The sequence below is a fragment of the Montipora foliosa genome, chromosome 14 (assembly GCF_036669935.1).
Source record: "Montipora foliosa isolate CH-2021 chromosome 14, ASM3666993v2, whole genome shotgun sequence".
NCBI classification, from domain to species: Eukaryota; Metazoa; Cnidaria; class Anthozoa; order Scleractinia; family Acroporidae; genus Montipora; species Montipora foliosa.
The window spans coordinates 5,152,442-5,175,837 of record NC_090882.1 but is presented as its reverse complement, the minus strand read 5'-3'; the positions used below and the strand labels follow the sequence as shown (position 1 = coordinate 5,175,837).

Below are 23,396 nucleotides of genomic sequence, written 5' to 3'. Positions count from 1 at the left end.
GGCGAAAAAGTCACTATTACATGAGGCACGGTTTTTTTTGGAAACTATTGCAGTATTGTAAGCCAATTACTAAACCGCATCTGCTACAGGCTGTAACACCTTGTATGTCTACAACTAACGGCGCAATTTGTCGCACTTTTATTAGACACCGCAAAAATGTAGGCAAATGACGAACCATGTAATTTGGACAACGTAACATTCAGGCGTTGAGAACCATGATCAGGCAATGTTATGTACAGGAAGCCCAAGAATCTTTGGCTTGCCTTCCTGTTTGTAATAAGTTGTGACTCACACATCGTTTCCATCACAGCATCAGAACCAAATTTGCCAGACGGATCATTTGATGCTTTGAATCCATAACGACTCGTTACTTGCCAGTTTTAGGAGTAACGGCCCTTGTTAAATTCTCTGGCTAATATTTACAGGCGTTTTTCGCATTGACACAGCTGACCCGTCTACGGTACCGGTCAATTTGCGCACGGAATGCAACAGTTTGAAGGTGTAGTAACAGCTGCTGAATTAGCGACGATGCCGGCAACGGAAAAAATAAATTGCATACAGCAAGCGGCATTAAACGATACCGTCATCCAAAAAAAATAAAAAAAACAAATTTCAACCACTCTGCGACTATTCCAACTCTTTTAATGCCGCAATGGTGTGCAAGTTACCCAAGAATGAGACTGCTACGAAGAGAGAAGATGAAGAATCTAACGTCACGTGCTGAAGTTCCCCACTGTAAAACCTTTACCTCGTTGTTTTGCAGGGCACGGGGAAAGAAATCTATTAGAGTGTAAAACGCACGTGCAAGCGTGCAAAGCGTGCAAAATTTCAGTTTGCGCTCATTAACTATGCAAGTTTTTAGCCTTTTCGTTCGCTTACCATTAATGGTACTTCATAAAATCCTTAAGTAACTAGCCTCATATCTTCACCTCACCTATTTCTCGATTCAAGATTCAACCGTCCCTGGATTTCTCTGGCCTCAATTGTCTCTTTCACTTTCCTCCGGTGCCTTTAATATGTCATCAGAAACCAAACAGAGGCCTAAACAAAGGAAAAATCGGGGTTAGCATAACTAAGAAGCGATTCTTTGATTGACTTACGTCACGGGCGGGCATGTTGAAAGAACAATAGCGGAAAAAAAGTCTTTTGGGTGTTTGACTCTATTATTATGCAAAACGTGAGCTAGTTTTTCTATTCGCCAGTTCCACATCTCCCATAGTACACTTTGTTTGCCTCCCAAAATTTTGCATAAGAATTGTTTTCAATTTCTCGCGGTACGATTGCAAGTCCCAAGAGAAATGGAAAACAATGCTTATGCAAAATGTTGGGGGGGGGGGAGGGGAGGGGGCAAACAAAGTGTTTTGGCACCAACATGGCCGTCTTATCAGACACGTGAGCGCAATCAAAGAATATGGCCTCCGCCGTAGCCCTCAGATAGTACGCGCAACACGATTGGTCAATTTAGCGGACAGTGTGTCCTACAATACAGTTTGCTAAATTTTAAGCTCAAATGAATGCACATGTTTGATGTGCGGGTTATTTAACTCTCTGACTTTCTTGATGGCTACAAGAATCTAACTATGCCACAGCGGCGGCAAAACTCGAACAGTTTGTTGTACTTTATGTGAGATGTGTACAAATTATGTTTTGTACCAAGAGCCGTCAGGGCTTGGACAGTTTACCACCTAGTGTGATAGCAATGCATAAGAATGTTAATGCCTTCGAAGTTGGTGTAGATTAATGTGCATGCGCATGTGCTGTGCAAGTTATATCCAACAAAAAAATCCCACTTCAATATGATAGTGAATTGAAGTGAAGAGTTATACATTATGCTTTGCGTTTGCAAATGGCAAGACACGAAATGAATACCCTAGTACTATTCAAATTTGCTTTTCATTTCATTAAAGTTGTGGCTATTATCAGCAAGAAATGAGCTGAAATAATTTTGTTTTTTGGTTCAAGTTTGTTGTTTACGCCAAAAGTGAATTTAATTAGGGCTGGGCTTTTGCTGTCAATAAAGCTTATTGTATCTGGTCCTTCAAAGACACTTGTCCAAGGTTACTTAGAACGTACAGAGGGTTTTCGCTACGCGGTCTGCGAAGAGGCAAGATACGGCTCACTTCCTCGTTCGTTTAATGATAACGAGAAGTTTTGATAAGTGAAAAGAGTGGCGAAATTTTGTACATGGGCCGAGAAAACTCAGAACTAGAGTTTTAAGCGGACTCGAACATTTGACAAGAATTATAGTGTGCAGAAAGTATATCAACGTATGGAGTGTTATTTAATCTCTATTCCGTTCATGGTTCTTAAAACTTAGTGCCGTATTGTGGTATAACTCGATCTGAACAAGGTCACCAGAAGGTAAACAGGCTCGATTCATGTTCGGAGCACTTCGGTCCTTTCCGAGTATACTCGAGCTGTCATCGATTCATAAACCTTGAGGCATAGAAATATATTAAATTATCAAAATGCTGTAGATGGCAAACGAAAATCTCCATCTTCAGTTTCAAATCATTTCTTTTTTAAAGAGAAAACTGTTTTTTTTTCTAAAAGGTGTCAAACGTTGATTCTGCGAATTAAAACCTTGAACCGTGACACGTTGTTCTAAAAAAAAAACGTGCTGAGAGCATAGATTTCAACACTTGTAAATAGTAATCGAAACTCGTGACCTTTCACCTGAAAATCAACTTCTCTAACTGTTATCTGCTAAAACAATTCTCTCCATTTATGTTTTGAAAATTTCCACTCTCGCCTTAAACAATGATTGTTGTCCAGTCTAGTCCAGTTTCTCAATTTAATACAATTATTACTTTGAAGAAAACAACAAAGAATTCTATATATTGAACGTGGGAAAAGAAAACATGCAAAAAACAAAATTGTACAGACTGATAGTATTTCCTTTACTATCATTTAATTTCCCTCTCCGAACAAAGATTCCTTCAATTAGCGGGGAACTAGAAAGACAATGTGTGTGTTGGATTACAAATTTTCCCCCAAGGGACTTGCAAAACTATACCTTTCGCCTAAAAAACGAGACTATATTTGGTGTCTCCATCTGGTCACCTAAATCCTTGTACAACTCCGAGTCCATTTCTTTTACTTTCTCAGAACTTTACTTCACTTATGATGCTCTTAAAAATGGAAGACATGTTTTAGAGAAAGAAGCTAAAGTCCTCCACGGCGTAAACTCGTGGCCCTTTAACAGTGCAGAAAGTCAAACTGAATTACAAATAAACAACCAATACCTGAGACACGAAACAATTTTAAAGCAAAGCGCAAAAGTTGGCTTTGCCTTCCTTAAACAAAACGAAGAGTAATCAACATAATATCTTAAAACAAGGAAACGCAATAATTTCTTAGGCGTACTGCGCAGAAATTATTGACCCGCGAAAAACAAACCATTTGTTTTAAGACCATATTGTTGGACCAACCCAGTGCAATTAATCACTGTTGAAAAAACACCTCTCGGCAAAATCTAAATAACATAATACAATAAACCAGCAGATAAAACCTAGCTATATGCAAAGACTTGATCCTTAAGTCTTATTAACAAGGTCGTCCTTCTTAAGACGATGACAAATTTTAATAATTCGCTGAAAACTTACGAAATCCCAGCGGTTTACGTAACCTAATTGAACAGTGCAAGGGAGATTCATCTTTGTGAGCTGTTTGATTGCCGATCTACGGGAAGTTTGCTTTATACCATTTTCTTACCTGTGAAAGCATGACACGAAAGATCAGTTCGAGGCCAAAGCATGCAAAAGCAACTACGAACGTCGGCAAGGGACTTCAGAAACCTCTTTACAGCCAATCTTGACTAATTCGCCTTTGTAGCGTAATCCCATTAAGCCTTAAACTCCAAAGAAAATCAAATGACGTTGCTACGCAGAAGTTAATCGCTATTACTTGAATTAGTTAGGAAAACACTTGATTACACGAATCCTTGTACAAAAGCACCAAGAGCAGAAGGTGTGGTCTCGCAAATAAACCGCAAACTGACTCGAAAGTTTGAGCAACATGATTTTGCCCGACGCGAGGAAAAATTTCCGCTAATCATGTCGATATCTGAAGTGACCTCTTGGGTTTTCCGGTTCGACTGATTAAAGAATCTAAACAATGTGTTTTGTCGGATCAAATGTGGATACTTGTTGCTTTCTAATCACTACGAGGAGAGCAATCACAGCAATATTCAGTTTTTCGTTGAACTTCCAGACGATACGGGTACGGCAGTTTCACCCATTTTTTCAGACAAACATTTGTGTGACACTGAAAAGTCACATTTACAAAAACCTCTACCCCCGGGCCTCTACCAAATGTGATATTCTGCAAAATGATCCAAAATAATTGCTTATATTTTGTTGTTTTTCATCGATGTATCATTCATCGATATTTAAAAGAAAAAACAGTTGCAACGTCTGGTCGTTAAACTACACTATATCGCTAATATTAAAGCCTGCGGTTAAGGCCACAGGACAATTTGGACACTATCTCAGTTTTTAAAGACAAAACAACAAAATTGATATTCTTCATGCACTTTAGACAAAGACGGTATCATTTAACAGGAGGAAAACTTTTCGGTAAAAGACAATGCATTTTTCAGTTGGGGAAGCGAATCGTAAATGCAATTGCCACCTCCAAAGAAAGCGCTAGCCTGTGATATTCTACTGCACAACCACAAATTGTAGAATGCAGAGACAATTTCCCGGAACCCATTCCTGACAATTTCGCCACTCCCAATCATCGACTTGAACGCCAAGAACGGGTCAAATTTCCCCAAGCTAGTTTTTAAACGAGATTAATTGACACCAGAGGCTTTTCTTAAACGTTATCGGCTTTCTTTCTCGGCCATGCCGCCCTTCGTTCGCCATGGTTCACAACACAGGAGCGGGATATCGCCGACACATCTAAAACCAAAGATTCTTTTAATCCCTTTAAGTTGTTTCGGAGACGATTTCCGGTGTTGAGAGTATCCGAAATCAGCCCCTTTGCGGTATAATTGCATGTTATTTTTCTAAAGGGTGCAAAAAGATAAAAGGTTTTGCCGTCGTATTCAAGAACAGCAGACGAAGAAAGCGGATTAGAGATGTATTGATCGATGGTGACATGGGAAAATAGAAAAAATGTCATTATAACATTCCGATTACTAGTTCGAATGTTTTACAACTTATGCACGAAACCAGGAAGAAATAAGACAGTTAACTACCTTCAGACGACAATTGTCCCACGAGCTATACTGCTACGGCGGAATTTTTAAAGGACTGCATGGAGGGTTTCCCTTTGTTCCGGAAAATTATTGTTAAAAGTGCTGTCCTTAAGAAACCGCTCCAAGAAGAAGCACTCGGATTTTCTTCCGAGTATTCTCAAGTCACCATCGAAAAATTAATCCCTTTGTTCGTTTGCTGAAGTCAAAATTCGGCATCTCGTTCCATACAACAACCAAAACCGAATGAAACATCACAAGCGAAATGGTGTCATATTATAGAACTTCAACTGGCAAGAAAGACAGCTTGAAGCGCCTTCTATGCCAGTTGAACCGCGCGCATGTAGAGTCAATTGTGTTTTGCGTTTTACGACAAAACAAGGTTAGCTTGAAAAGCGTGCAGCTCGACTGACATGAAAAGCACAAGAGAATTGCGGAACCCACGGTCCCTTAGCTTAGCCCATCGAAACACAACCGAATTGATATAGAGTATGTTCGCTCTTGTGACCAGCAACCACGTTGGTATACTAAAACAAAAGGAAGTATCATCATAAAAACAGAGTTCAATTCCCAAGAGAATATTTCACTCCTCTATCTACGTAGGATGCGAGGTGACTTTTTGAGGAAAGCGTTTCACTCCAACATGGTCCGCCTTTATGTCTACAAAAAGACCCCACCCGTCATGTCCCGTTACATGTTCGCCCACATTCGATCACGTTCGGGTTTTACCTCTGTTGGACACCCACGTTAAATCTAAAATCTTTGCAAAAAAGTCATTGCCTAATTGTCCTGCGTGACGATCCATTATTGTTTTTTCCTTTCGACAAATTCACCAAGTCGTATTCTTTAGAGGAACTTTATATTGGCTCCGAAATGACTGAACTATCATTTCTTGCAAGAATATAAAGGCTCAAATTAGCGAAATTTAATACTTACGATAAAAACAATGAACTTTGCTTCAATCGTTCAAGAAATGCTGGATTTTGCCTTTTCCTGACAAAAATGGCTTACAAGAAGATGGCGGATTAAAATTGATATCTGAGATATATCAACGGTTTGAAAAAAAAATACATAACATATGCATAAGAAAAATAGACATTCTCTTATTACAGAATGCGTCAATCCGCACAAGAACAAAACAAAAACAACACATTGTCATATTCACTTAAAGTCCAGTTCCCATCCCAAACATTTTTGTCGAACATATCGTGTCACCAGAGTTACGAGTAAAAGGACCGGTTCTTTTTGCAAAAATGCAATGGACCGGAACGAGGACGTACCATTTTGCAGAGAAAAAGTCGAGAATATTTCGCTAGATGAAACGGTACTATATTTCATCAACTGAGCGAGGTTCTGGTATCAGCAAGCTGCAGCACTATTCTGGGTACAGTGAAAGCGAGAACTGAAATCATGTCCCAAATGTTTGCCCGGATTTATACAATCTCTTCCAAGGGCATCATTACCCATATCTTTCTTCTTTCAAAATGATGAGCATATATTTTACTAATTTGTCGCAAAATTGATGTTAGATTTGGTTAATTTTTCGATTTTCTAGTGACCTTGTATATGTGCCAAATTCAGTTGGAAATAGTTCTTTTCCTTCAATGATCATGTTAATTGACACAATGACGAACTTTATAATTAAACAGCCACAGCTTAAATATTTGATCAGTAGAGATTTGCTGAAGCAAAGGCATATAAAAAACCAGGAAAGATTTATTGTTGCTCGACGTTTCGGGGCCATCATGACTCCATTATCAAGAGAATAGTTAAATAGCATGCAAATAAGGTAAGGTACAAGATAAGCAAAAATTACAATAAACGGCCAAAACAAACACCTTGGCGCGGACGGAATCCGTGTTGGTTTACGCATGCGAATGTATAACATTTCTTTAACGAGGCAATCAAATTTGCCGCTACATTTCGTGATGGTGTGAAAGCTTAAATATGCTAGCCAAATACCAAAACTTTTGGTTCAACAAAGTGTCCTGTAGTTTCCAAACCGTTCGGCTGAGTCTGCACATACGAACAAGAGCGGCTTGCGGCGTGCGCCCACTAAATGTGCGCAAGCCAAATTTTGATCAATGCCAGCCAAATTTTATTCACTGTAAAGTTTGTAAATTCTTATAAACGTCTAGTTTGCTAACAAATAGGGATTTGACGACGGCGACGAAAACGCATTAAAAGACGACATGAAATATCAATGGTCAAAAACGCACATTTTTTTTTAGGATACATCCGATCGTCCACATTATTGGACGTGAACGAGATGAAATAATCGCGAACCACTTACGATACTGCAAAGTTATATTTTGAGGTGACGTTCTCTTTGACGTCGCCGTCGTAGATCTTGAAGTGCACCTAAACCTAAATATTTTTTGCTCCTAATATGAATCTCCCCATCCAAAGCAAACACATGTCAGCATTGTTACGCAGAATTTCGCTTTGTCTGTGCCGTGCAAGCCGCGAAAACGTGGCAGAATTAGCAGTAATTTGGACGCACGATCGTGATGCGAGAGGCATGGGTACCGGGTCTATTCTCGATTTGACGTCACAAACTGCTTTTCATTCCTGTTTGGTAGGCATTAGATTCCATCCACCAAAACCACCCTGGCAGAGAGAGAGAGACTTCGTGACGCCTTGTACATAGTACTTCGTGTCAAGCCACCTTCACATTACCATTTAGAATATCTATACAGAAAGTATCCCAAACATTCATAAATGCTAACCGTACTAATTAGGACTAAAGAAGAGTTTCTAGGCCTAAGGTTAGCTTTTATGAATGTTTGGGATACTTTCCGGTATAGATATTCTAAATGTTAATGTCGTCACGAAGTCTCTATCTCTCTTTGCCAAGGGTGGTTTTGGTGGATGGAATCTAACGCTGACCTTCCTGTTTTCAAAGAAATTTTGCACTGCAAAGCAGTTTGTGACGTAAAATCAAGACTAGACCCATGCCTCTCACATCACGGTCGTGGCTCCAAATTACTGCCAGTTTTTTGCCCGGCAGATAAAAAGCATAATTTTGAGGTAACAATCGTCAAAAAATGTTTGCTTTACGTGGATAGATCAATTGTAGACTAAAAATATTTGTGTTTGAGTGCACTTTAAAGTTTCCAAAAGGAGACAAAAAGGTACGGCCATTTAAGCGGCAAGTGGCGATCAAAGATGACAAGATGCTACCTGAGATGCACCCTAAACGACCTCGTAAAAACGGTATTATCATGTTTCAGACACCTACGCTTTGTCAAAAGACCTCAAAAGACCACGCGAGCACACTTTCGTAATATCGTCATTCTCAGCAGTGTTCAATTTTCTCGACAAAAACGAGCGAAGAATATTGACAGGTTGTCTTTGTTCCTTTGCAGACAATATTTCAAAGTTGGTCCCAGGAAGCAATTAAATGCTTTCACTATAAGAATCACCGTCAATGAAATCAAAGAACTCATTGACTCTTTGGGAAAATGCTTAAATTCGTAACTAAAAATTGGTCTAAATGCAGTTATTAAAATTACCTCGATCACGGAAAAAACAATTTTTCTCAAATACTCTCAAGAAGACCGTACGTACTGGTCATAAATTCGTAGTTTCTAAAACTACAGTCCGCGATTAATTAAAAGCAAAAAATACAAACCTTTTCTCGACTCCTATCTAAACATATAAGCCGAAACATAATTTTCCAAATCGAAAAATAGGAATTGTCATAAATTAAACCCAGAAGCTCACAATGATAAATGACTTTTCTCCGCTGTTTAAAAGTATCCCTCCATGGTATTTTCGTTTTACATTTTTTTCTTAACATTTATTTATTGAATATTCGTTCACAGTACCTTAGAATTAAAGAAAGATCCTCTATTTGTTCAGAATCATCACATACTAGACCCATAATAGTATAAGCTTTGAAGGCGATTTGTAATACAAAACAGCAACGGGTCCCGACGTTTTTACAAATCCTACCTTTAACAATTTAGTTTAATGCACTTTGTACAGTCTGAATTTACAGAGAGAAGCCAGGACAAATTAAATTACTTAAATGAATGAAGTTACCCTGTTAACTTCAACTAAGTCGCCGGACAAATCGACGGTTTCTGGAATTATAATAGCTGTCGAGCGATTTTTAATAAAAAAGTTTCTTTCAAAATAGCAAAGGCGCGAATGAAATGACTTGAAACAAAACATACCTTTGATAATGACGGCAATAAATGAAGTTTCCTAGATAAAACCAATCCAAATTTTTTTTTCAAGTATTTACGCTGTTATTAAGTAAACCCTCACTTCGGTCCAGAGCTGTCCCGTTTGATACGGAAGTCACAGAAACACTAGGGCGATTTTCGTTCCTGTATGCAGAGAGAAATTATTACAATCTTGCTTTCGATAAAGCTATAAGAATCTAAAATTATCCAGACGGGAACATCTCTGGCGCCAAGGGCGGTCTAACAGGGCTCGAGTCAGTGCAGTGTCTAAATTTTATTACGGTAGTTATGCTTTTACCATAATATCTTCGGGGCTCAATTAAACGGGGAACAATTTGGTCTATTTGACAGTTTCTGTTGACAGGTAAATTGAAAAGGAAGATAACACTTAACGAACTAAACAATTGTTAAAAAAAAACGCTTTTGTTAGAATTTTTTTTCACTGTTAAAGAGAAACCGCAGATAAGGACATTCATTGAGGTTAAACTAAACGAGAGCGGGAATATATAAGGATACAGCGAAGTCCGTGTTGGTGATAACAAATTAAATTTGGATCAATAATTTGAACTTTTGAAATTGACTCAAAGAGCAAGGTCAGATTCATTGATGCGATTACAAATGAAAATTAAATGCAAGGAGAAAAAGCATCTTTGCATGAAACAAGGAAGGACAAGTGAAGTACTTCGAAATTTTTAGACATAAAATTAACTACTGGTAAGTAAAACTGAGCGATTGACAAGTTGTGTTTTGAAAATCCATTTGGTCTACTTGCGAGCCAAGAGTTTCTTTTTTGTTAGAAGCTTGGAAAGGTCTCCCAAAGGAAACACTTTTCAATTAAATGCGTCTTTCCCTCTCGAAGTAGTTGCGACTTTTTATAACAATAAAAGGGATGTGATATCACAGCTTTTCAACATACTTCCCTCCTTTTCTGAAGTGTTTCACAATTTTCAATGATAATGACGTTAATTTTTTGGCCGAATAAGCTTTTAAGAAAATATTCTCCAATCAATCTCGGTTTATAAACCACTCACTCACTCGGAAAACCTTTTGCAAATGAATTACTTTTCATACTATAACTCAGATAGTACGATTTATGATTTTCCAAACCAAAAATAACACGAGCTTTCCAAAATAAGAAAATATCCCAATTTCTAATATCAATTCTTTGATAAAACAAAAACCTTAATGTCATCATACATTTTTGCTTTCTTTTTAAATTCTTATTATTTTAATCTCCATGGTTTTGTTGGCAGCTGTCCTCCAAAACACGTAATACGCTTACGTACGCAGCTATTATTTCTCCTCAAGAAATTCATTACATTCTTCTAAAATAATTAGGAGTACGGAGAAAATATACCCTTTTGATAAAAAACCTGTCTCACCTGTCAATGGTAAAACTTCTAGCATTCTTGGATGTATTGGGGGGTAATTTGCCGAATTGTGAAGACGCGAATCATTAGACAATTTGGAACTCGAAGATTGCCCTCACCCAGAACATCAGATCCTATTAAACTGTTTCTTAAAACTATTCCTCATTAAAAGGAGTCACCGTAATATTGATTTAAACACTCTTGTGCCGGGTGTTTTCATCTAGAACTTCAAAGCGGTTCTTATGCGACCGTAGTTACTACAAACTACTAGCATTCTTCGACTTACTGAACCAACCTCCGTAGGCGAAACTGGAAGGCCAACGCCGTTGGCTTTCCAGTTTCAAGAGTTAATTAACCCAGGTTCGTTTTAACGAATCAAGAAATCAGTCGTGTTGGTTCTGAGGGCTTTGGGCGCGGTAGAGTTCAACTAAAGAATGCGTAATGCATTATGTATGATTAACTTCTTATCAGCGATAAAAAAAGAAAAAAAAAAAAGAAAGTTGCGAGTTAGATGATCAAGATCACATGAGAATCTATCTTCTATGCAATCTTAAATAACTCCTTGCATTGCACACAAACGAGTTACAACTCTGAAGAGGGAATAAAAAATTAATGATACACTTTTCGAGACTTGCATTGCAACCGCAGACATAGATACAGCGTCTCATACGCGTTAGAACTATTCCCCGCATAGCAGAGGCGAAGAAATACTAATAAAGATGTCTTGCAGAGATCTGAGTTCACTGCAAGGAAATTGTAGGACCGCATAGACCGTATTCATAAATGGCGACCTAGAAATTATTCTTTTGTCTTTGGAGCAAAAATTCTTTTGAATTTTGCTCGTGCTAACGACGCTATATTGTTTTAACGAAAACCGCTGGTCGGCAACTGAAGGCCTTGAACAAGGATCGAGCACACGCGTTTATGGGAGGCTGATGTTAAAACCAATCAACACTCAAAGCAACCATGTGTAGCGGGGCGGCGTTTTGCGCGGGAAAATGTGGTTTGACTTCTGATTCAAAATTTAATGACTCTCTTTTAATTAGTAAGCAAGGCAAATGATTTTTAATCGCTGTGGTGGCCAGTTTGGATTCTGTTGTTCTGGCCACAGTTGTTCAAAGGAGAGATCACGTTATCTAGTCGACAAGTCACTTTCCAGAGTTAACAATAGAGCGGTTTTCAATTGAGTGTCGAAAGTAATTAGCGAATTGCTTTGGTTTATAATTACTTCACTCAGTGATTGGTTCAAAGTTCTCGCGCCACCAATCAGAAGTGAAACCAAAACCAATTGTGGCTCGCGCGTTCACATTTTCCCGCGCTTTGTGTCGGCTACGTGTAATATTACTTCGAGTTTTGATTGGTTTACTGGATTGTCTCCCGTCCTTTTTGATTGGCCAAAGTAATTACTTTGGTTTTGGTTTTACGACACTCATTTGAAAACCGCTCTATACTTCAGGTTAAACGATGACTTAAGTTTTTGCGCACGTCTTTACTTGAGTGTGCATTATTTGCATTACGTGAGCAAATACTGAAATATTTGCACCCAGATTGAAATATTTAACCGAGGGATTGTGGCTTAAGTCATCGAGCCTTCGAGAACTAAGAACTGAGGTTTACATTATGAGATATTTAAAGCGCGAATGCAGACATGTTGTGGGTATAAGTTGGGTTTTGATTTCATAAGTTCAAACCAAGTTGATATTTGCATGCTTGCTTATGCATCAGCTGGTGATTAACTGATCTAAGTTAAAGTGCCTATGAAATGAAAAATTGAGGTATTGAAAAATAGGCGAATTTGAAAGGCCTTTAAAAGTGAAGAAGAATGGTGTTTTCCTTTTGTCATATCTCATCTCGTTCAAGAGATATTTAAGATTTTTGTATTATGACGTCATCAGTACCTAATTTGCATAATTCAAAAATCTTGAATATCTCTGGAACGAGATGAGATATGACAAAAAGGAAAACACCCTTCTTCTTCACTTTTAAAGGCCTTTCAAATTCGCGTATTTTTCAATACCTCAATTTTTCATTTCATAGGCACTTTAAAGGAAAAGACAAATAATTTATTATTACGGTTTGAAAAGGTTTAAACCGGCCACACGAATTTTATAACCATTGACAACATGTATGAATTGTCCTCACCCCACCCATCTCCCACAGCCCCTCTACCGGGGGATCTTATGATAACCCTCAGAACAATATAATCCAAGGTTGTCGCCGTATCGGGAAACAGAGACGGGAATGGAAATATGATTGAAAAAAACATGAAAAAAATGGTAGACTCGCATTTGTATAACGTCGAATATAGCCAGTGTCGCTTTAAAAAATATAACGGGAATTTACATGATGATATGAGATGACGGCTAAACGAGTTCCAGAGCATTGATCAATCTAGCAGAAAAGAACTGAGACACTCAGCTCTGTGTCACGGAACGCTGCTACCAGGACAGACGGTACCGTTACGACCCTGTGAGCGAAGCAGTTCGTGACTGCAGGTGACCAGAAATAAAGGCAATTGCAAACATAACAAGAAAGTGAACCATGCCATTGACATAAAAGATATAACAAAAATAAAGAAAACAACTTGTGTATGCAAAAATATCAAAGACGACGAAATGAAATGTAACTATTAAAGGACGCTGCATGTCCTTCGAGAACCGGACTGGACGTACAGTATGGTGACCGTGGTGGGCGAGAAAAAAGGATAATCTTGAATATCCTACCTGAATCAAAACGCCACGAACTGAAACTTTCCCTGAAGATAGCCTTTTCGTTTCTTGCGATAATGTTAAATTGGAAAGTTCCAAACTGAAATATTTCTCTTGTAATTCGAAAAAAGGTGAACGTCATGATCGCGATCCCTTCGTCCGCGAATTTAGTCTTTGGTCCGCGAATCATGTAAGCAGCCCCCCCTCCCCCCCACCCCAAAAGAAAAAAACCTGTTAATTCCGATAATTTCTGTACGAACATGAAAATTGATTTCTTCTTTATTATCCTTGATATATCTCAGCTACAGTCGTATTGGATGCTGTTGTGAGTGTAGAATCTGCTTTTATCTTCCATTGACCGTCTCCAACACACGCTCCATTTCACTATGATCATAAGACCGTGTAGCTATTCTAGACATACTGAAGAAGGTAACCCGTTCATAAACATGTATAAAGAAGATTTTGAAAATATTCAGGTAAAGCAAAGACCTTTTCCATTTATCGAAGGCTTTTTTATTTCCCGGTGCGAGGTTTAACAGGGGCACCCAAGTTCAATTTTCGGAAATATCTGTTCAGATCTAGAATTTTCGGAACATTTGTTGCAAAATTTCTTGCTTGCCTGTCTGTCCTAGGATTTTCGAACATCTAAAATATGGTATAATTGTCCAATTTTTAACGGATTCTTGCCCTAAAAAGGTCACCTAGAATTTTCGGGAGCCTTTTTTCTGGCTGAAATTTTCGAGAAGGTAAGTTTTGATCCCTATAATTTTCTGATCACCAGACTTTCAGCTAGGAAATCCGAACTATATTCTCGTTGGGCGCCCCTGCCGAGTGTTAAGTTCTCGGAGGTCATAAGTAACAAGTCGCAGACCAAGGACCCCTATGCGAAAATTGTTGATATTTTTCAAGAGTCGATAAAAGAAAAGTTTAAAACTCTGCAGCAAATTCGTTCATGTTCCCAACCGCAGAAATAAGTTTATCTGTAAATCCGTTCTGCAAAAAGGCACGTGTTCCCGTTGCCTTTTTTCTTTACACAAGCCAAGTATAAACATGACCATGTAAGTTACGGAGCCGCAAAAGTAGAGACTTTCTAGAAAGACAAATTAACGCACCCGTCAACAAACTTGAATTCCGCACAATCGACGATAGCAGGAAAGCCGAAATTTCGTCATGTGAAAGAAGAATAATCAAGAAATCATCGGACACGTGCACATTTGTTTTTGGTGGCCATGGTATTTTATAATTAGTTTAACGAGGAAATATAGCATCATGTTCGGAAAGGTCGCGGACCAAGGACGCCATACTGTATGGTAAAATCTACTTACGATTCGATGATTGCCTCCAGTTCAGCATATGTTGGATTCCTTCCAAGTCATAAATATCCTCCATTATATCCATCACCAAATATTCGTCGATTCGGTATATAACTTTTCAACAGATCAAACAGCTCCACTCCGGCAGCTTTACGCCGGAAAAAATAATCGATCAGTAAACATCTCCCATTAAATAAGCGATTTCTTGATGGATGGATACTTGCAAATGCCCGTAAATTTTCGTTCTTTGATGTTGGTTTCCGAGAAAACAAGTAATTTTTGAAACTACCGCCATCTTGTAAGTTGTCGGAAGACTACTAGTTCCAGTTTTACTCGTTCTGAATGAAACGCCTGGTAAATATCGCCTTGGAAGGAACCTCGCTGGATACGATACACAAGAGGAGACAATGCAATACTAGTTAAAGGAAAACAGTGGAAATTTAAGTTGTTTTTACCGGCAAAAGTTGAACGGGAATTCATAATTTAGAATATATACTCAAGAGAGATCGTGGGAGCTGAGCCATAAACTACTGTACGCCTGGACGTTGAGAAGACAATTTTCTGTCGACATCACCGCTTTGACTTACATTGTCGAAATGTGGAATTTTGGGCAAATTTGAAGCATTAAAAGGAAATAGTAGATGTTAACCGGCCAAGTATGGCGAATGAATGGAGAGTGTACTTTTTGGATGACATTGGGAAAGTCGAAAACACAAGGTAAGAAAACGCAAGGCGTAAAAAGCTAGCCATAAGTATGTATATCCTGTCCCATCTTACCTGACGATATGTACATTCGCATAATCTTCGGAATTCAGAAAGAAATTTTTATATCCCTAGACCGAAAACTGAGTTTGGAAAAGGCAGTCTGCACTACCGGGATATGTTCTATGAAACAGGATTCCCTCTGAAATGAGAAACTTGTCTAGTCTTAGGGAATCCAAAACCTTTTTACCGTGAGAAAGAATATTTTTAATAATTTTATATTCATACTTCAATTGTGTATTAGGTGTAAGTAAAATGATTTTCAATTATATATTTTAGGTGATGTTTTTGTACGACTCCTAGGAAGACCACTTTTATTGTGATAAGATTTCGTGTTTAAATAAAGATTGGTTGATTGAAAGTCACGTAGATGTAAAATGTGGAAAATTAGAAAATCCACACAATTATGAGAATTTAGAACCCGTGATGGTTTATTACTGATGACACTCTACGGATGAGTAGTTAAAATGCTTGGAGTTAATAGCTACTGCTATAAGCTGCGTTTAGCTACTCTAAAAGCCACGAGAAAACAAGTGTAACCAAAAAACTATGCGGAAAGAATGCAAAAAACAAAACAAAACAAACAAACAAACAGATAAACAACGCTTATCTCCTTATAGTCATCTTTATGACAGCAATTCGATTTTAATATCCCACAAGATCTTTTTCTTACCTCGAAAACTCTCAAAGCATATGCCTTAGCAATGTTGTATTTCAAGTCATTTTTGAGCCGCTATTGCCTCAGATTTCACACGATTTCCTCTTGGCGGGGGAAAAACCAAGCTCAGTTGTTTTACATATTACAAACTCTCTCAGAAATGATCACGGAAAATTCTATTGTCGTCAAGCATAAATAAAGCGTGAAAATTTAATACACAAGCTCGTAAAAGCTTCTCTTATCGCGTAGTTCCTCTTTGTTTAGAAAATATCTTAAAGATCCCGCCGCGCTTTTAACATGGAAACATCCTGATCCAAACATTTTCAGCCGGCGGGCACATTGATTGATATCAATTAATTAATCTTCTTCATTGTCTTGTCGACTGACACCCACACAGTTGCAAGAGAACTTCTTCTTATATTTTTTTAAAATTCGTATGATCGCTACACAGCGACACTTCTTTGAGTGATTGACTACGTACTGACTTTAAGGCAGCCATCAACTCAAATCCTTATTTTAAAGTGGTGTTTTAGGCCAACATTTTGTTCGTTGCAAGACAACGACACACGAATCGATCTCTCATTTGATCACAATTCTTGTCGTTTGAATTCGACGTCGAACGCATATTTAGCTTTTGCTTAGCTAGCTGCGACAGTTTGCAGCTGGTGAGCTCGCACTCTTTGTGGCAGTAGAAAGCTTGCATTTATTAGAAGAGGCGGAGAAGATGTCAAGTTCTTTCAGCGAAAAACCGAACGATGTCGACTTTTCCTGTAATAGGGAGCTTAAGCAATGACAGCCGCGATAGCAACAAGAACGTCACAAATTTTCATATTTAGTGGGCAAAAACAATAGCTTTGCACGCTCTGCACGTGCGTTTTTCCACTTTTGTCCATTTCTTTGCCGTCGTCAGCAAAACACCAACGTGAAATTGCGAAATTTGAGGTTTTATGAAGAACGTCGGCACTTGTTTGTTTGTTATTTATTTGTTCGAGCAGGTTGAAGTATTGGTGGCTATACAGCTGATGTTGACCTGCTATACCCACCCACCCATACACTCACGAAGGACAGCCACAACACCGGGAACTTCATCTCCTACTTGGGGATAAACTTCCATTTTCTCCCCTAAGTTACGTGCCGTTCCGACGAGTGTCTTTTTTGAGGAACTACCACACCCTTGAAATGTTAAAAAAATTGAAATTGTCACGAAGTTATTGCAATAACTTGAATTTATATTTTGAGATGACATTCTCCGTGACGTCGCCGTTGTCGTTGTAGGGCGGAGCTTAAGCGTTTTTTGAGACGCAGACGGCACCGGGAAGAGATCGTTTCGTAAGCCAGAATAGTGGTGTCTCCCGGATTTTCATAGGAATCATCTTTAATGGACAAAAGATACTAAGCAATGTAAATGTAGTTGTGTGAAGACAAGTTAAAAGGGAAAACAGCTCAGTTTGGTTGCCGTCCGCGTCTCAAAGCCGCGCGTGCTTAAGTTCCCTTAAGGTGACGTTACACGAGCCGATTTTTAACGCCGATTTTTAATCCATGTTACGCGAGACAGCTTTTAACGCAACTTTGTTGCGGCAACGGTATGTTACACGAGACGATTTTTAACGCAAAATTGCACGCAACACTTGAACCCAGGCTCCTGCTCGACAAATATGGCGGACAATGAGTTAAGAAGACGGCGGCTGAAAATCATTCAGGTTCTGTTGTTAGTGGACGATTTGAAAGACGAAAAAGGAAGAAATCGGGAACGAATTAGTTTGACAAGAAGTTGGATTAGACGGAGGGAGGAAAGAGGGGTATATCATCAGTTAATGAGAGAGTTAGCTCTTGAAGATGAACCCGCCTTCGCACGGTATTTTCGGATGGACAAAAACAAGTTTGATGATCTGGTTGGTCGCATTGCTGTTCATATAGAACAACTGGTCAGTTTCGCGAAAAATGATACACTATTCTAGACCCAAACGCTCTGATTTATATGCCCTATGCTAGTGTAAACTGCTTGAAAACCATACCCTTCACAGCGGAACATACCTGTATAGCCCATACATGGCACAACCCCCCCTCCCCCCCCCCCCCCCCCCCCCTTCCGGGCCGCTGTTACACTTGGCAAATTTTATTGCAACTTATCTCGCAATTTTATTGGGACAAAGGCTCTCACATTGCGAAACGAATTGCTTAATGAGTGTTACACCAGGCAACGTTTCTTGCAACTTGTCGCGTTTTTGATGATCATATGAGGTTAAAGTGAACATTTTCATTGGCTGGTGCCGCAAAGCGTTGCGCAATGATTGAAAAATTCGTTTCAACTTGTCTCGCAACGTTTTTGGCCGTTGCAAGGTATGTTTCGTGGAATGTTTCGTACAAATTGTCTCGCCATGGTGTAGCGGGACAAGTTGCACACGAAAATTGCACAATGTAACAAGGCCTTTAGCCCTTCGTCAGAAGGCGAATTAAGGAATTTGGTTTGTGAAGGAACTTGATATCGCATCGTGGATGCGCTATGTGTGGGGTGCATAATTTTTCCAAACTAATTACATGTGACTTTGGAGTTGGGCTAAAGCCTTCTGTTATTAGACATACTCAATTCAACTTAAGTGACATATAACCTGTTTCAATTCCTCACCACTCAAAACGTCACTCTCTCGCTCAGGCGTGAGATTCATCCCGGGGTTTCCTAGAGCAAAATCGGTTTCCAAATATGGCGATAGACGTTGATTATTAAATATTTTAAGCAAGAGCCGATACGACGTAGATTTGATTTTAGTGGTGTACTATATTTCGATTATTAAAATCCTTTCCATCTGCCAGTAATCACACTCGCTCACAAGACACTGAAATATACACTGGCATAAATTTATTGTGTTAGCACAATCGCTACCCACATCTGAGAAAACTGTGTGCTTTGCTGCCTTGCTTAATAGCGAATTATGAGGAATGAAACAAAAAATACCTTATCAGAAAAAATGTGGCCTTCTCGAAGACTGCACTGCGAAAGTTCTCAACTGGCTCTGTGTTTGACGAATTTTGTTACCAAAAACAAACATAATTTCGCCTGAAGAGAGCCTTAAGGACTCGATTCCCAAACTTCTCGCCCCGAAAACTCGTTGGATTTGCGAAACTGCGATCTGATCATAAGTGAAGTGGGGTATTTTGAAAAAAAAAAAAAAATAGGAAAGATCGCTTTAAAGTAAATTATAAGAAAATTCTGATATACCCGTAACCGGAAGATTTCGGGGTTTTTAAAAAGAACATGCCATTTGTCCCCAAGGGATATGGTTGCAAACCTTAATCAAATGTTGCCCTCATTCCTTGAAGTTCCTCAGTTAAAAGTTTTTCACATATTTTTAATCATTTAGTTTTATCGGAAAATCTTCGCATTAGAGATGACAACTTTAAGTCTTTTATCTTGGATAGTTTTCTGAAGTTTTAACTCTTGAATCAGCAAATTAAGACTGACGAAATCTAAATATGGTGATTAACGTCATACAATATTAATACCATGCACTGAGGTCCGCAACGCGTATTGAGAAATCTCAGAAGTGCACTATTAAAATGTAATATCATGTAAGCTAAGTCGAATTTCTCAACGTAATTATTAAATAAAGCCATCTGGCCTCTATGAAGAAACTCGTGTGCTAGCTGGTGTAAATTCCCTCATATATTTTCGGTAAAATTTGTCATCCAAAGGAAAATATTGGCATTATTTTTCATAAAGCAAATCGGCTTATCTCACCAAATCGGTATTACCACGATCAACATAATCAAACGTTATTGCAAATAAAGCTCGTTGCTTGCAATTAATCAAGACTTTGGTTTGCCAAAAATTAGAAGATACTTAGCTGATATGCGATAAGACTGAATTTAAAAGATCAAAAATGAAATTGGCCACTCGGGGCAGATCAAAAAACCGCCAAATATTTGCCACGGAAGGGAAAACACCCAGACAATAAAAATGATGAAGCGTACCTCAGAATGTTCTCTTTCATAGCGCCGAAGAAGTAGGCATGCTTCCTGCAAATTGAAAAATAAAAAAACCGCTGAGATCAGATTTACCTTCAACTGACGGCTTTCGTAAATTCGCGTGTTCAAAGCACACGTGTTATGTTTAGCAACAGGTTTAAAAGATTGCAAATGGATGTCTAATTATTTAAACTCGCCCGCGGATCTGGATTACTTAAAAGTGATCCTTGAACAAAGGCAGATGGCAGAATTCCCTCAAGGAGCGAGATAAATCGATTTTAGCTTCAGATTTCCTGTCCATCGTTGAGTTAAAATGCACGAGGCGTGCTCTTCAAATCCCAATCTCTCTCTAAAAATGCTTTGGGGCATTTTCAAGCATTCTTGCTATATGCAAATGTGATGAAACACAAATGAATGAAAAAGTCTCCGAATTTGACACATGCTAAAGACATTTCCCTTTTAGCTGCCTTTTTCTTGCTTTCAAGAACCCATTTGACTTTCAATTGTTGAGCAAACAATATTCCACTTAAAGCTGAGAATAAATAGTTCACAGTAGAATGATGTAAGTCTGTGTTTAAAGGCTCTAGTGACAAGGCCTGATTTTGTTAGAAGTACAATATTGAATTATCTCCAGTTTTCGGTTGAATAGAAACTTTATGAGGATTATAGGCAAGTAAGGTCAATATTATTTAAACGAAAACCAATTTCAGAGGAGATGGAACTCGATCTTGTGACATACGAGAAAGAAGACTCCCCGTCGATTCACAGCACCTGCTGGTATACTCACTTTTTTTCCTCTTTGCTTAGATTCAGCATAAACTGTTGAAAAGACTTGTGGCTTGTCCAATGTGATAAAATTCCTTGTTAATAGCGACGAGTTACAAATCCCAGCGCCGTTAGTTAAAATTGAAAAGAGAGAACTTCTTATAACAATCCTACGATGTCACCATACGCGCGGCAAGGAATAATAGAACCTTTGTTATCAAATTATGTTCACAACCGGAGAATAATTACGATATACAAAACAAAAACTACGAATTGACAAGGATTAGTTTACAAATACGTGAGATAGGCGCCGGATCAAGGCTTCCTTCATCAACGGATAATCATTTCGAGTTTTAAGTGCTTTCCGATGCATTAAAGATAAAAGACTCGGATAAAAGCACAACAACTTCTATAAAGAAGCTGGGATTTGGCTTTGCGTGCTCGATCGCGCCATTTTATAGCTCACTTGCGCCTCAATTCATAGCTCTCCGCTCTGAAATCGCCGGGAATATTTTTATGCAATAGTTACTTCTATTTTCGACCGCTGTGAGTAAATTATTTCGAGAGTTCGGAAACAGATAACAATCCAATAAACAGAAAATAGCCTTACGATTGGTCAATGATTCGACGTGGCAGATCACCTTTCTTTTTAATTAAACCTTTTCTTTTTCGGCTTTTTTTGTAATTACACTAAATTAAATTCAAAGAAAAAAGAAAACGGCGAAATTGATAGCAATAATTTTGTTACTTTATTTTCTTGGCCAGTGTAGTTGCCGCTACCCAAGCAAACCGTGAAAACAGATCATATAAACCAGAAGTTTATTCAAAACAGGTCGCTGTTAGTTTTTAATGACTCGTTCTAACCTAACAAAATGTAATTTCAAAATTTTCAAATTTAACTACAAACAACCAGAAAACAAAAAAAGTTACCATTATTAAGAAAACTGCTTACTTATATAAAAAAAAATGAGAAATTTACAAAGGGAACCGAAACAGCTTGAACGCAAAAAAAAAATTGTATCCTTTGTCGCAAAACTGGAACGACTTTCGTTGTTTTCCGATAAAGTGAAGAAGTCAGGTTCCTAGGGATGGACATTACAATTTGCAAGAAATTGAAAGGCGTGGAAATCGATGAAATGTGCGCAAACAAGATGGAAAACAAACAGCAAATCTTAGAGGGTGTGGTCCATTTGAAAACAAGGATTCCGGTCGCACGCGCGCAATTCTGTGAAAATGAATTTCTTTCCGGGGACAGATACATTCTCTGAGAACCAAGGCTACTTACATTTCCAGAGAAATTTAGCAAGGAACGAGGACAACGACGTCTTAAAGTTCAAATCCACGTTTTGAAATCATTTTTAATGTGACAAAAAAAGGTGTCAGGAATAAAATTGGTTCTGAATTGGTTTGAAAGAAGCTTATGTATGTAAAGAATATGAAAATTATTCTGACGCGTAGGGGTTGTCCAAAAACGCTGTACCCTCGCTAGAGAGCTCATACGTTGACAAGAGAAGTCAAGACACCAGCGCACGGTCATACGCAAGCGCGGAGCGTATTTTGTGGCCATTCCCTCTCGTTCCAACAACATGGAGGACGAGCAAGTTAGATGAGGAGTTTCCGGGGGAAGCAGTCACGGACAGAGCTAGTGTTAAATGATTTGCTATCTGTCTTGTGCTAACTTATCCTTATGCATGCAGACCATGTCCTGGCCCCACGTGAAACAAGCATATGAATATCAGAGCATTGAGTTCTTGTGGTGCTAATGCCGCTTCTATCCTCTGCATTGCATAAGCGTTCGTGTGCCCACGTTTGAATAGACTTTCATATACCGGACAAAAATGGCGGAGGACAGAAGAAACATTGTTATTTCGATTAGGCCTTGCTAATTAGGTATTGTTATGTTCCCTTTGTTCTTTATTTCGGATCCGGTATTTTAAAGACCAGCCCCATGTTTGCATCACAGTTGAGGACCAGACTTTAAACTTCAATTTTTGTCATTTAATGTTGTTATTTTGCAGACGACAGCAAACAAATTCATATAACAGTTAAACGCACGTGCAGAGTGAGCGAAGCTCGGTCCTGTTGTCGTAGAAGGCTCAAAATTTCAACGCTTTCAAAACTGTGCTGGTCAGAAGGATTAATATATATATACAAATGTTTCACGAAACGGCGATTTCGTCATACCATCTAAAGCAACTTGCTTAATTGCTTGAAAAGACGCCTTCATCAATAGCCCAATTTCGATATATTAAGGGAGCGTTCGATTGACCGTATTCTGGAATAGGAATACACGGGTGAATAGAAGTTAGAAATCCTTCCTCTTTACGGAGATTCACATTAGCATTGTCAAACACGTGCTAAAATGTTGTTTTGAATATATCCTTATTATACTTGGTGCTTCAAAACGCCAGACATACCGTTTTAAATCATCTCCCCACATATTGTTATTCCGGAATAGCGTCAA

The 23,396-nt window shown here is 38.6% G+C and overlaps 1 protein-coding gene across 5 annotated transcripts in view; it reads right to left on the bottom strand.

Annotated features, from left to right (window-relative positions):
* LOC137985019 (kinesin-like protein KIF26B) overlaps positions 1-21,066 on the bottom strand; it is a 70,785-nt gene extending 49,719 nt beyond the window's left edge. The window contains exons 1-3 of one of the 5 annotated variants that reach the window (XM_068832415.1): positions 20,955-21,066; positions 20,174-20,218; positions 935-1,041 (exon numbers count right to left, since the gene is read on the bottom strand). The gene's annotated coding sequence lies outside the window, so the exon portion shown is untranslated. Of the gene's footprint in view, positions 1-934; positions 1,042-3,714; positions 4,079-9,381; positions 9,574-14,796; positions 15,042-20,173; positions 20,219-20,381; positions 20,456-20,954 lie in introns of those variants that run through there. The other 4 variants (XM_068832416.1, XM_068832417.1, XM_068832418.1 and 1 more) reach the window with 4 other exon arrangements.
* Positions 21,067-23,396: the final 2,330 nt, after the last annotated feature.